Source organism: Oryx dammah, unplaced genomic scaffold, assembly GCF_014754425.2.
Source record: "Oryx dammah isolate SB20612 unplaced genomic scaffold, SCBI_Odam_1.1 HiC_scaffold_23, whole genome shotgun sequence".
NCBI lineage: Eukaryota > Metazoa > Chordata > Mammalia > Artiodactyla > Bovidae > Oryx > Oryx dammah.
In genome coordinates this window covers 61,243,830-61,257,363 of record NW_024070207.1, presented here as the reverse complement: position 1 = coordinate 61,257,363, position 13,534 = coordinate 61,243,830, and the positions used below count along the sequence as shown (strand labels likewise).

The following is a 13,534-nucleotide window of genomic DNA, read 5'->3' as shown; positions in this document are numbered from 1 at the left end:
TGTATGGTGTTAAAAAGTGTTCCAGTGTCATTCTTTTAAAAGTGGTTGACAAGTTTTCCCAGCACCACTTGTTAAAGAGATTGTCTTTAATCCATTGTATATTCTCGCCTCCTTTGTTGAAGATAAGGTGTCCATAGGTGTGTAGATTTATCTCTGGGCTTTCTAATTTGTTCCATTGATCTATATTTCTGTCTTTGTGCCAGTACCATACTCTCTTGATGACTGTGGCTTTGTAGTAGAGCCTGAAGTCAGGCAGGTTGATTCCTCCAGTTCCATTCTTCTTTCTTAAGATTGCTTTGGCTATTCGAGGTGTTTTGAATTTCCATACAAATTGTGAAATCATTAGTTCTAGCTCTGTGAAAAATACTGCTGGTAGCTTGATAGGAATTGCATTGAATCTGTAGATTGCTTTGGGCAGTATACTCATTTACAGTATATTGATTCTTCCGATCCATGAACATGGTGTATTCGTCCATCTATTAGCGTCCTCTTTTATCTCTTTCACCATTGTTTTATATTTTTCTATATATAGGTCTTTAGTTTCTTTAGGTAGATATATTCCTAAATATTTTATTCTTTTTGTTGCAATGGTGAATGAAATTGTTTCCTTAATTTCTTTTTCTATTTTCTCATTATTAGTGTATAGGAATGCACGGGATTTCTGTGTATTGATTTTATATCTTGAAAGTTTACTATATTCATTGATTATCTCTAGTAATTTTCCAGTGGCAACTTTAGGGTTTTCTATGTAGAGGATCATGTCATCTGCAAACAGTGAGAGTTTTACTTCTTCTTTTCCAATTTGGATTCCTTCTATTTCTTTTTCTGCAGTGATTGCTGTTGCCAAAACTTCCAGAACTACGTTGAATAGTGGTGGTGAAAGTGGGCACCCTTGTCTTGTTCCTGACTTTAGGGGAAATGCTTTCAATTTTTCACAATTGAGGATAATGTTTGCTGTGGGTTTGTCATATATAGCTTTTATTATGTTGAGGTGTGTTCCTTCTATTCCTGCTTTCTGGAGGGTTTTTAATCATCAATGGATGTTGAATTTTGTCAAAGGCTTTCTCTGCATCTATTGAGATAATCATATGGCTTTTATTTTTCAATTTTTTAATGTGGTGAATTACATTGATTGATTTGCAGATATTGAAGAATCCTTGCATCGCTGGGATAAATCAACTTGGTCATGGTGTATGATCTTTTTAATGTGTTGTTGGAATCTGATTGCTAGAATTTTGTTAAGGATTTTTGCATCTATGTTCATCAGTGATATTAGCCTATAGTTTTCTTTTTTGTGGCATCTTTGTCAGGTTTTGGTATTAGGGTGATGGTGGCCTCATAGAATGAGTTTGGAAATTTACGTTCCTCTGCAATTTTCTGGAAGCGTTTGAGTAGGATAGGTGTTAGCTCTTCTCTAAATTTATGGTAGAATTCAGCTGTGAAGCCGTCTGGACCTGGGCTTTTGTTTGCTGGAAGATTTCTGATTACAGTTTCAATTTCCATGCTTGTGATGTATCTGTTAAGATTTTTTATTTCTTCCTGGTTCAGTATTGGAAAGTTGTACTTCTCAACATTAAGAAAACGGAGATCATGGCATCTGGTCCCATCACTTCATGGCAAATAGATGGGGAAACTGTGGAAACAATGTCAGACTTTATTTTGGGGGGCTCCACAATCACTGCAGATGGTGACTGCAGCCATGAAATTAAAAGACACTTACTCCTTGAAAGAAAAGTTATGACCAGCCTAGGTAGCATACTGATGAGCAGAGACATTACTTTGCCAAGAAAGGTCTAGTCAAGACTATGGTTTTTCCAGTAATCATGTATGGATGTGAGAGTTGGACTGTGAAGAAGGCTGAGGGCAAAAGAATTGATGCTTTTGAACTGTGGTGTTGGAGAACACTCTTGAGAGTCCCTTGGAGTGAGTGCAAGGAGATACAACCAGTCCATTCTGAAGGAGATCAGCCCTGGGATTTCTTTGGAAGGAATGATGCTAAAGCTGAAACTCCAGTACTTTGGCCACCTCATGTGAAGACCTGACTCATTGGAAAAGACTCTGATGCTGGGAGTGATTGGGGGCAGGAGGAGAAGGGAACGATAGAGGATGAGATGGCTGTATGGCATCACTGACTCGATGGTCGTGAGTCTGAGTGAACACCAGGAGTTGGTGATGGACAGGGAAGCCTGGCGTGTTGCGGTTCATGGGGTCGCAGAGAGTCGGACATGATTGAGTGACTGAACTGAACTGAACTGAACTTTTCTAAGAATTTTTCCAGTGTTCCACATTGTCCATTTTATTGGTATATAATTGCTGATAGTAGCTTCTTGTGATACTTTGTATTTCTGTGTTGTCTGTTGTGATCTCTCCATTTTACATTTCTAATTTTATTGATTTGATTTTTCTCCTTTTGTTTCTTGATGAATCTGGCTAATGGTCTGTCAATTTTATTTATCTTCTGAAAGAACCAGCTTTTGGATTTGTTGATTTTTGCTATGGTCTCTATTGTTTCTTTTGCATTTATTTCTGCCCTAATTTTTAAGATTTCTTTCCTTCTACTAACCCTGGGGTTCTGCATTTCTTCTTTTTCTAGTTGCTTTAGGTCTAGAGTTAGGTTATTTATTTGACTTTTTTCTTGTTTCTTGAGGTATGCCTGTATTGCTATGAGCTTTCCCTTTACCACTGCTTTTACAGTGTCCCACTGGTTTTGGGTTGTTGTGTTTACATTTTCATTCATTTCTATGCATATTTTGATTTCTTTTTTGATTTCTTCTGTGATTTGTTGGTTATTCAGAAGTGTGATGTTCAGCCTCCATATGTTGGAATTTTTAATAGTTTTTCTCCTGTAATTGAGATCTAATCTCACTCCATTATGTTCAGAAAAGATGCTTGGAATGATTTCAATTTTTTTTTGAATTTATCAGGGCTAGTTTTAGGGCCCAGGATGTGATCTATCCTGGAGAAGGTTCCGTGTGCACTTGAGAGAAAGGGGAAATTCATTCTTTTGGAGTGAAATGTCCCATAGATATCAATTATGTCTAACTGGTGTATTTTATCATTTAAAGTTTGTGTTTCTTTGTTAAGTTTCTGTTTAATTGATCTATCCATAGGTGTGAGTGGGGTATTAAAGTCTCCCACCATCACTGTGTTATTGTTAATTTCCCCTTTCATACTTGTTAGCATTTGTCTTACATATTGCGGTGCTCATATGTTGGGTGCATATATATTTATAATTGTTATATCTTCTTCTTGGATTGATCCTTTGATCATGATTTAGTGTCCTTCTGTGTTTCTTTTCACAACCTTTGTTTTAAAGTCTATTTTATCTGATATGAGTATTGCTACTCCTGCTTTCTTTTGGTCTCTATTTGCATGAAATATCTTTTTCCAGCCCTTCACTTTCAGTCTGTATGTGTCCCTTGTTTTGAGGTGGGTCTCTGGTAGACAACATATATAGGGGTCTTGTTTTTGTATCCATTCAGCCAGTCTTTGCCTTTTGGTTGGGGCATTCAACCCATTTACGTTTAAGGTAATTATTGACAAATATGATCCCGTTGCTATTTACTTTATTGTTTTGGGTTTGGGTTTATACACCCTTTTTGTGTTTCCTGTCTAGAGAAAATCCTTTAGCATTTGTTGGAGAGCTGGTTTGGTAGTGCTGAATTCTCTCAGCTTTTGGTTGTCTGTAAAGCTTTTGATTTTTCCTTCATATTTGAGTGAGATCCTTGCTGGGTACAGTAATCTGGGCTGTAGGTTATTTTCTTTCATCACTTTAAGTATGTCTTGCCATTCCCTCCTGTCCTGAAGGGTTTCTATTGAATAATCAGCTGTTTTCCTTATGGGAATCCCCTTGTGTGTTATTTGTTGTTTTTCCCTTGCTGCTTTTAATATTTGTTTGTGTTTGATCTTTGTTAATTTGATTAATATGTGTCTTGGGGTGTTTCACCTTGGGTTTATCCTGTTTGGGACTCTTTGAGTTTCTTGGAGTTGGGTGATTATTTCCTTCCCCATTTTAGGGAAGTTTTCAAGTATTATCTCCTCAAGTATTTTCTCATGGTTTTTCTTTTTGTCTTCTTCTTCTGGGACTCCTATGATTCGAATGTTGGAGCGTTTCATATTGTCCTGGAGGTCTCTGAGATTGTCCTCATTTCTTTTCATTCGTTTTTCTTTTTTCCTCTCTGATTCATTTATTTCTACCATTCTATCTTCTATTTCACTAATCCTATCTTCTGCCTCCATTATTCTTCTATTTGTTGCCTCCAGAGTATTTTTGATCTCATTTATTGCATTATTCATTATATATTGACTATTTTTTATTTCTCCTAGGTCCTTGTTTAACCTTTCTTACATCTTCTCGATCCTGTCTCCAGGCTATTTATCTGTGATTCCATTTTTATTTCATGATTTTGGATCATTTTCACTATCATTATTCAGAATTCTTCATCAGGTAGATTCCTTATCTCTTCCTCTTTTGTTTGGTTTGGTGGGGATTTGTCCTGTTCCTTTACCTGTTGACTATTCCTCTGTCTCTTCATCTTGTTTATATTGCTGCATTTGGGGTGGCCTTTTTGTATTCTGGCCGTATGTGGAGTTCTCTTTAATGTGGATTTTCCTCACTGTGTGTGGGGTTGTATCAGTGGCTTGTCAAGGTTTCTTGGCTTGGGAAGCTTGTGTTGATGTTCTGGTAGGTAGAGCTGGATTTCTTCTCTCTGGAGTGCAATGAAGTGTCCAGTAATCAGTTATGAGATGTCAGTTGTTTTGGGGGAACTTTGGGCAGCCTGTATATTGAAGCTCGGAGGTGTGTTCCTGTGTTGCTGGAGAATTTGCACGGTATGTCTTGCTCTGGAACTTGTTGGCCCTTGGGTGGTTCTTGGTTTCAGTGTAGGTATGGAGGCATTTGATGAGCTCCTATCAATTAATTTTCCCTGGAGTCAGGAGTTCTCCGATGTTCTCAGGATTTGGACTTAAGCCTCCTGCTTCTGTTTTTCAGTCTTATTTTTATAGTAATCTCAAGACTTCTCCTTCTATACCGCACCATTGATAAAACATCTAGGTTAAAGATGAAAAGTTTCTCCACAGTGAGGAATACCCAGGGAGGTTCACAGAGTTACATGGAGAATAGAAGAGGGAGGAGGGAGTTAGAGGTGACCCGAATGAGATGAGGTGGAATCAAAAGAGGAGAGAGCAAGCTAGCCAATAATAATTTCCTTATGTACACTCCACAGTCTGCACCGCTCAGAGATGTTCATGGAGTTATACAGAGAAGAGGAGAAAGAGGAAGGAGACAGAGGAGGCCAGGAGGATAAAAGAGGGGAATGAGAGAAGAAAGGCAGATCCAGCCAGTAATCAGCTCCCAGCTGCAACAGGTGCATTAAGCGCGGGTGGCTGCGACTGGCACAGTAAGCGCGGCCAAGAGGAGCTACCCCAAGTCCGAGGTCAGGGGCAGAAGCTGGGAGGACCCCATGCCCGAAAGGCGGTGGCCAAGAGGAGTTACCCCATGTCCGAGGTCAGGGACAGCAGCTGAGAGTGCCAGGCTGCAACGGCGCAGGAACAGCCAAGAGGAATTACCCCACGTCCTAGGTCAGCGGGTGTGGCCGGGAGGAGCTACCCTGCATATGAGGCCAGGGGTGGCGGCTGGGAAGAGCTACCCCGCGTCTGAGGCCAGGGGCAGCGGCCAAGAGGAGCCACCCCACATCCGAGGTCAAGGGCGCCCAAGGCCAGGGGCGGTGACTAGGAGGAGCAACCCGACATCAAAGGAGCAGTGGCTATGTGGGCACAGGAGGGCCTAGAGGAGCTATCCCACGTTGAAGGTCAGGAAGAATGGCAGTGAGGGGATACCCTTCGCCCAAGGTAAGGAGCAGCAGCTGCGCTTTGCTGGAGCAGCTGTGAAGAGATACCCCATGCCCAAGGTAAGAGAAGCCCAAGTAAGATGGTAGCTGTTGCAAGAGGGCATCAGAGGGCAGACACACTGAAACCACACTCACAGAAAACTAGTCAATCTAATCACACTAGGACCATAGCCTTGTCTAACTCAATGAAACTAAGCCATGCCCGTGGGGCAACCCAAGACAGGTGGGTCATGGTGGAGAGGTCTGACAGAATGTGGTCCACTGGAGAAGGGAATGGTAAACCACTTCAGTATTCTTGCCTAGAGAACCCCATGAACAGTATGAAAAGACAAAATGATAGGATACTGAAAGAGGAACTCCCCAGATCAGTAGGTGCCCAACACACTACTGGAGATCAGTGGAGAAATAACTCCAGAAAGAATGAAGGGATGGAGCCAAAGCAAAACCAATACCCAGCTGTGGATGTGACTGGTGATAGAAGCAAGGTCCGATGCTGTAAAGAGCAATATTGCATAGGCGCCTGGAATGTCATGTCCATGAATCAAGGCAAATTGGAAGTGGTCAAACAAGAGATGGCAAGAGTGAATGTTGGCATTGTAGGAATCAGCGAACTAAAATGGACTAGAATGGGTGAATTTAACTCAGATGACCATTATATCCACTACCGTGGGCAAGAATCCCTCAGAAGAAATGGAGTAGCCATCATGGTCAACAAAAGAGTCTGAAATGCAGTACTTGGATGCAATCTGAAAAATGACAGATTGATCTCTGTTCGTCTCCAAGGCAAACAATTCAATATCATCGTAATCCAAGCCTATGCCCCAACCAGTAATGCTGAAGAAGCTGAAGTTGAATGGTTCTATGAAGTCCTACAAGACCTTTTAGAACTAACACCAAAAAAAGATGTGCTTTTCATTATAGGGGACTGGAATGCAAAAGTAGGAAGTCAAGAAACACCTGGAGTTACAGGCAAATTTGGCCTTGGAATGCGGAATGAAGCAGGGCAAAGACTAAGAGTTTTTCCAAGAAAATGCACTAGTCATAGCAAACACCCTCTTCCAACAACATAAGAGAAGACTCTACACATGGACATCAACAGATGGTCAACACCAAAATCAGACTGATTATATTCTTTGCAGCCAAAGATGGAGAAGCTCTATACAGTCAGCAAAAACAAGACCAGGAGCTGACTGAGGCTCAGATCATGAACTCCTTATTACCAAATTCAGACTTAAATTGAAGAAAGTAGGAAAAACCGCTACACCATTCAGGTATGACCTAAATCAAATCCCTTATGATTATACAGTGGAGGTGAGAAATAGATTTAAGGGCCTAGATCTGATAGATAGAGTGCCTGATGAACTATGGAATGTGGTTCATGACATTGTACAGGAGACAGGAATCAAGACCATCCCCATGGAAAAGAAATGCAAAAAAGCAAAATGGCTGTCTGGGCAGTCCTTATAAATAGCTGTGAAAAAAATAGAGGTGAAAAACAAAGGAGAAAAGGAAATATATAAACATCTGAATGCAGAGTTCCAAAGAATAGCAATAAGAGTTAAGAATGGCTTCTTCAGTGATCAATGCAAAGAAATATAGTAAAAGAACAGAATGGGACAGACTAGAGATTTCATCAAGAACATTAGAGATACCAAGGGAACATTTCATGCAAAGATGGGCTCGATAAAGGACAGAAATGGTATGGACCTAACAGAAGCAGAAGATATTAAGAAGAGGTGGGAAGAATACACAGAAGAACTGTACAAAAAAGGTCTTCACGACCCAGATAATCACGATGGTGTGATCACTAATCTAGAGCCAGACCTCCTGGAATGTGAAGTCAAGTGGACCTTAGAAAGCATCACTACGAACAAAGCTAGTGGAGGTGATGGCATTCCAGTTGAGCTGTTTCAAATCCTGAAAGATGATGCTGTGAAAGTGCTGCACTCAATATGCCAGCACATTTGGAAAACTCAGCAGTGGCCACAGGACTCTAAAAGGTCAGTTTTCATTCCAATCCCAACGAATGGCAATGCCAAAAAATTCTCAAACTACTGCACAATTGCACTCATCTCACATGCTAGTAAAGTAATGCTCAAAATTCTCCAAGCCAGGCTTCAGCAATATGTGAACCGTGAACTCCCTGATGTTCAAGCTGGTGTTAGAAAAGACAGAGGAACCAGAGATCAAATTGACAGCATCCACTGGATCATGGAAAAAGCAAGAGAGTTCCAGAAATACATCTATTTCTGCTTTATTGACTATGCCAAAGCCTTTGACTGTGTGGATCACAATAAACTGTGGAAAATTCTGAAAGAGATGGGAGTACCAGACCGCCTGACCTGCTTCTTGAGGAATCTGTATGCAGGTCAGGAAGCAACAGTCAGAACTGGCCATGAAACAACAGACTGGTTCCAAATAGAAAAAGGAGTTCGTCAAGGCTGTATATTGTCACCCTACTTATTTAACTTATATGCAGAGTACATCATGAGAAACGCTGTGCTGGAAGAAACACAAACTGGAATCAAGATTGCTGGGAGAAATATCAATAACCTCAGATATACAGATGATACCACCCTTATGGCAGAAAGTGAAGAGGAACTAAAAAGCCTCTTGGTGAAAGTGAAAGAGGAGAGTGAAAAAGTTGGCTGAAAGCTCAACATTCAGAAAATGAAGATTATGGCATCCAGTTCCATCACTTCATGGGCAATAGATGGGGAAACAGTGGAAACAGTGTCAGACTATTTTGGGGGGGCTCCAAAATCACTGCAGATGGTGACTGCAGCCATGAAATTAAAAGACGCTTACTCCTTGGAAGAAAATTTATGACCCACCTAGGTAGCATATTCAAAAGCAGAGACATTACTTTGCTGACTAAGGTCCGTCTAGTCAAGGCTATGGTTTTTCCTGTGGTCATGTATGGATGCGAGTGTTGGACTGTGAAGAAGGCTGAGTGCTGAAGAATTGATGCGTTTGAACCGTGGTGTTGGAGAAGACTTGAGAGTCCCTTGGACTGCAAGGAGATCCAACCAGTCCATTCTGAAGGAGATCAGCCCTGGGATTTCTTTGGAAGGAATGATGCTAAAGCTGAAAGTCCAGTACTTAGCCCACCTCATGCGAAGTGTTGACTCATTGGAAAAGACCCTGATGTTGGGGGGGATTGGGAGCTGGAGGAAAAGTGGACGACAGAGGATGAGATGGCTGGATGACATCACTGACTCAATGGACGTGAGTCTGAGTGAACTCCAGGAGTTGGTGATGGACAGGGAGGCCTGGCGTGCTGCAGTTCATGGGGTTGCAAAGAGTTGGACACGACTGAGCTACTGAACTGAAGTGTTCTCCACCATCTGGAACACACAGAGATTCACAGATTTGGGTAGAGAAGGGAAGGCAGAAGGAGGAGACAGTGTCGACCTGGTGGAGAAAAAGGAGAGTCAAAAGGAGGAGAGAGCAGTCAAGCCAGTAATCTCATTCTCAAGTAAAAATGGGTACTGAAGATTGGGTTTTTAAAGGTAGAAAATTGATAACAAATACCAAAAAGCAAAAATTAATAATCTAGTGTAGAGTTTGGATTTTTGAAAATACAATATTAAAGAAAAGAAGGAAAAAAAAACCAAAGTCACAAAATTATTAATATATATATATATATCATTTGCTTTAAAAATAGGGTCTTTTTCTTTAGAAAATTAATAGTCTATTATAAAAATGGAAAAGGAATAATAGGGGAGTTAAATTTTTTTAAAAAAGTTGAAAAAAAAAGAATGATCATAAAAATAGTAAAGATATATTTAGGACTTTCTCTGGTGTTGTTGTGGGCAGTGTCAGGTCAGTTCACTTTCGGATAGTTCCTTGGTCTGGATTATATTTCTCAAGATCTATAGGCCCCTTCCTATGTAGTCATTAGTAATGAGAGGGTTTTAAACTATTGCACCTGTCACTTCCAAGGCAGTTCCCTCTAGTTTAGCTTCTTCTGTTTGCTGGTCTCTTCATTGTCTGGTTTCCACCCTGACACAAGGGGGGTGGTGGTGGACACTTGTGTTAGGCTCACTTGTTCAGTTTGCTGTGAGGAGGGAGGGACGCTGCAAAGAAATAACACTGGCGTATGCTTGCAGTGTCTCAGCCACACTGGACTTGCCCACGCTTGGGGCACACACAGCTCAGGCTCTAGGTTGCTCTGCTGGAACCATCTGAGGCCGGCCCTGGGCTGCATGCACCTTCCAGGTCTAAGCTGCTCAGGTTCAGGCACTTAGGTAGTCCTCAGAGGCGCAGACTCAGTTGGGCCTCCGCTTCGTGCCCTTCCCAGGTCCGAGTAGCTCGGGTGTTTGGCGAGCATTGTTGCTGCAATTTATGATCTCTCCCATCCCTGCTGCTTGGTTTTCTGGGTGTACAACTGGTGCACCTTTTCAGACGGATGATAACTGTCCAGAATCCCAAGAAGTCTTAGTTAGCAAAGAAGTTTGCTTGTAGTTTGGTAGATAATGTCTCTCTGGGTCTGCGATTGCCCCCTTCCTGCCCTTCTCACTCTGGCTGCCTGTCACCAGAGGGGAATGGTCTGCAGCCAGCTAATTCTGTTCCATCCTTTGTTCTATGCATGGTCTTGTTGCTGTCTTATGTTAGAGCTTTTCACGTGGTAGCTATCCCACAGTCTGGTTTGCTAGCCCAAATTAGTTCTCTCTGATTACACTCGGGGCATTAGGGCCAGATCTAAGCAATGCAGCCCACGCCTCCCTGCCCAGCCCCTGCTTGCTAGTGGCAGATGCAGGCGTCTGCAGTGCTTCTCTGCTGGGGGAGTTACCTTGGGCTCGTAATCTGTGAGTTTTAATTATTTGTTTATTTTCCCTCCATCTTATGTTGCCCTCTGCGCTTCCAAGGCTCGCCACAGACTGGGCAGTGAGAGTGTTTCCTGGTGTTTGGAAACCTCTCTCTTTAAGACTCCCTTCCCGGGATGGAGCTCCGTCCCTACCTCTTTTGTCTCTTTTTTTGTCTTTTGTATTTTTTCCTACCTGTTTTTGAAGACAATGGTCTGTGTGCCTGATGTCCTCTGCTGGCATTCAGAAGTTGTTTTGTGGCATTTACTCGGCGTTTAAATGTTCTTTTGATGAATTTGTGGGGGAGAAAGTGGTCTCCCCATCCTATTCCTCTGCCATCTTCAATCCTATTAATTCTTAAAGGCTTACATTTTTATTTTTATCTTTTTAATTTACTTATCTTAATTAGAGGCTAATTACTTTACAATATTGTAGTGGTTTTGTCATACATTATCATGAATCATTCATGGGTGTACATATGTTCCCCATCCTGAACCCATTAATTCTTTAAAATTACAGGAAGATGTGTTTCAGCTGACCAAAGATAAATAATCCAAGAACAGACATGTTTTGGTATAAAAGAATGGACAATGAGCTATTAAACTAGTACAGTTTTTCAAAATAACCTTCATTAATATGGTTATAGGCTTAGAAAAACTTCCTGAAAGTATAAACCTTTGTAAAAGTATATACCTGAATAACATCAATATTTAAAATATTAATGATAATAGTTTATATTCAAAATTTAAATTATATCAATGAAAGCAGAAGAAGGTTGGGAAGCAGAAGATGAAAGTAAAAGCATGCTTAGGTTTATATCTTAAATGTTGGCATTGATACTTTCATTCTGACAGCCATAAATAAGAAAAGTAGAAGCCATAATTTTCTATTACTTTTATCTTTGTATGCTGAAACACTTTGAAAAAAATTTAAAAATGCCAATGCACATATTATTTTGCCAATCAACAAATGCAAAGCAAGCTTATTTGAAAAAGGTGAATACTACCAAAACCAAGCTATTCATCAGAAGTCTGTACAATGATCTGTGTTTATGTTGTTTCATGATATTTAAAGTGAAACACTAAGGTTGAACATCTGAACATGTTACATGATAGACTTTTATTAGGACTAAGTAATTATTGATTAGCTATGCACTTGGTTTTATGGTTTTATAGAAATCATATTAATATGATATTTTCATGTGATATCTTATTGAAATCAGGACAGAAATAGTTGTATATTTATCTCTTTCATAATTAAACAAAATTTTCCTATACCTCAAAATTTCAAAGACTAAAAGGGAAGAGATCCTTTTTATTAAATGTCCTCACTACTTAGTAAATCACAGATTATTTCCTGACCATTTAATGAGGAAGCTAGAGTAACTTCTTTTAAAGAAGAGACTACATGGGGCCATTATTGCAACTCTGTTGTTATTTCAAATAGCCATTTGATGAAACTCTGGACAAAGTCTTATAAAAGTGAGTATATGTATACACATTCAGTCAGAGAAAATAGGTAAATAAGACAAGTGTCTAATTACTTGAAGTGCTGTATTTATTACTGAATAATATTACAGCTCATGTGTGTTTAAATTACCAGCTCTCAAAAAAAAAAAAAAAAATACCAGCTCTCATATTTTACAGGGCTCCAAGATAAATTAAAAGTAAGGATTCCCTTTCCTGTCTTTTAGATCTATACCCAATCCTCTCCAGAATACAGAGTGGTATAAGTTTTCCCCTTAGTTGATTATACTTTAAAAAGAAAATGAGGTAAGTTTACTAATAAGTCAGTACCAGAATTAACATATCATAATTACAGGCAAGTAGTTTTTGTCACATTCTAAAATAACATAGCCTGACATGCTGCAATTCATGGGGTCGCAAAGAGTTGGACATGACTGAGCGACTTAACTGAACTGACTGAAAATAACATGACTCAGTATTTCCGTGGATGAATCTTATTCTTTTCATGCCCTTTAGATAACAATTACCATGAATGATATAAGCATTACCAGAAACAATATGTAAATAATGAAAAGTGTCTGATTTGCACCTCTTACATTACTTTGACTAAATGGTGTTGCTGTTGAATCTATTCCACATTTATAGTGTGTTAGATAAGCGCTGCCTCATTTCTTCCCCCCAAACTCCCACTTTAATTTCAGAGTGACAAAGAGATGCCTACCAGATTCAGAAGACAAAGTGAACATCTTGAGCATGCTGTTGACCGTGTTCTTGTCATGATATCGGAAAGAAGAAGGGAGCGTTCTCTACATGGCATTTATGAACAACCACCTGATAACATTCTTACTGCTGCTGTTGAAGTGATTAATACGGTCAAGATGATACTAAACATTCTGCAAAGGTAATTATTAATATGTAATCTGTAAAGCTTTCAGATAGTTGCATTTCCCCCTCTTTCTATCTCTTCAAAATTTTTAAGTAGGAATTGGATTTTATTTCCACAGTATGTTTCAAAGACATTAAAAGATTTTTATTTATACTCTAATATTTCCATAGGGTAAAGAACACATTTATATAATTCCCATTAAGTAAACAATATTTGATCATCTGACTTTAAACAGAAAAAAAAAATCACTTTACCGAAAAAGTATTTGTTTTACAAAGGATTAATTTTGGTCTTTATAGATCAAACTACTGTGTCGTTAGAAAGAGTACTTGTTTCTCTGAACTCTTTCAGGGACACATAACAGTTACAAAAAAGTTTTAAATTATCACATCTGGACAAAATAGTTTTTTCATATATATATATATGCGTGTGTGTGTGTGTTTGCACATGTATATGTATGTGAGTGTGCATATGTGTGTGTGTGTGTATGTATTACATATATACATATACATATATATATATATA

The 13,534-nt window shown here is 39.6% G+C and overlaps 1 long non-coding RNA gene across 1 annotated transcript in view; it reads left to right on the top strand.

The window, feature by feature from the left end:
- LOC120881897 overlaps positions 1 to 13,018 on the top strand; it is a 60,836-nt gene extending 47,818 nt beyond the window's left edge. Inside the window, exon 3 of the long non-coding RNA XR_005725355.1 lies at positions 12,825 to 13,018. This is a non-coding gene — a long non-coding RNA (uncharacterized LOC120881897). The remainder of the gene's footprint in view (positions 1 to 12,824) is intronic.
- The last annotated feature ends 516 nt before the right edge of the window (positions 13,019 to 13,534 follow it).